Below are 686 nucleotides of genomic sequence, written 5' to 3' on the forward strand. Positions count from 1 at the left end.
TGTTGTTTCCAGTTCCATAGAAGATGGAGTATGCACATTCCATCATCTTCCTCTTGCTAATTACAACCAAAATTCCTGTTCAAAATACATGATACAACTATCAAAAAACCTCTCAAAAGGTGGAGAAAAGAAGGCAGGCTGGCTGGGGCCTCAAGGGACAACTCAGTGGTGAGTTCCCTGGGTGGTCTGTTAGTTTGTTTTGCCTCCTATATATTTTGGCTTGGGTGTTAGAGCAGTCTGCAACTAGAAAAATGCCAACAAGCCCCTCCCGAAACAAAACAAAAAACCCATAAAAACCAAGCCCTAAGAAAAGCCCATTCTGGGACTTCCCTGGTGGTCCAATGGTTAAGACTCTGCACTCCCAATGCAGGGAGCCCAGGTTCGATCCCTGGTCAGGGAACTAGATCCCACATGCCGCAACTAAAGATCCTGCATGACACAACGAAGATCTCGCACGTAGCAACGAAGATCCCGAGTGCCACCACTAAGACCCAGCGCAGCTAAATCAATCAATCAATCAATCAATATTTTTTTAAAAAAGCCCATTCTCTCCAGCAAATGACCATGAGGAGGGTAGCTCTGCAGGATGCTTACAGCCGCCCTACTCCAGGCAAACACCACAAAAGAACCCATACCTTTCTTTCTCTCCACCTGGTACTGCAGAGACTGGGGGACAAAGCCCTGTT

General features: G+C 46.6%; 1 non-coding gene across 1 annotated transcript; it reads left to right on the forward strand.

Annotated features, from left to right (window-relative positions):
- Positions 1-327: 327 nt before the first annotated feature.
- On the forward strand, positions 328-400 carry TRNAG-CCC (transfer RNA glycine (anticodon CCC)). The gene has a single exon. It is a non-coding gene; the product is annotated as a tRNA-Gly (tRNA).
- Positions 401-686: the final 286 nt, after the last annotated feature.

The sequence above is a fragment of the Eubalaena glacialis genome, chromosome 13 (assembly GCF_028564815.1).
Source record: "Eubalaena glacialis isolate mEubGla1 chromosome 13, mEubGla1.1.hap2.+ XY, whole genome shotgun sequence".
NCBI classification, from domain to species: Eukaryota; Metazoa; Chordata; class Mammalia; order Artiodactyla; family Balaenidae; genus Eubalaena; species Eubalaena glacialis.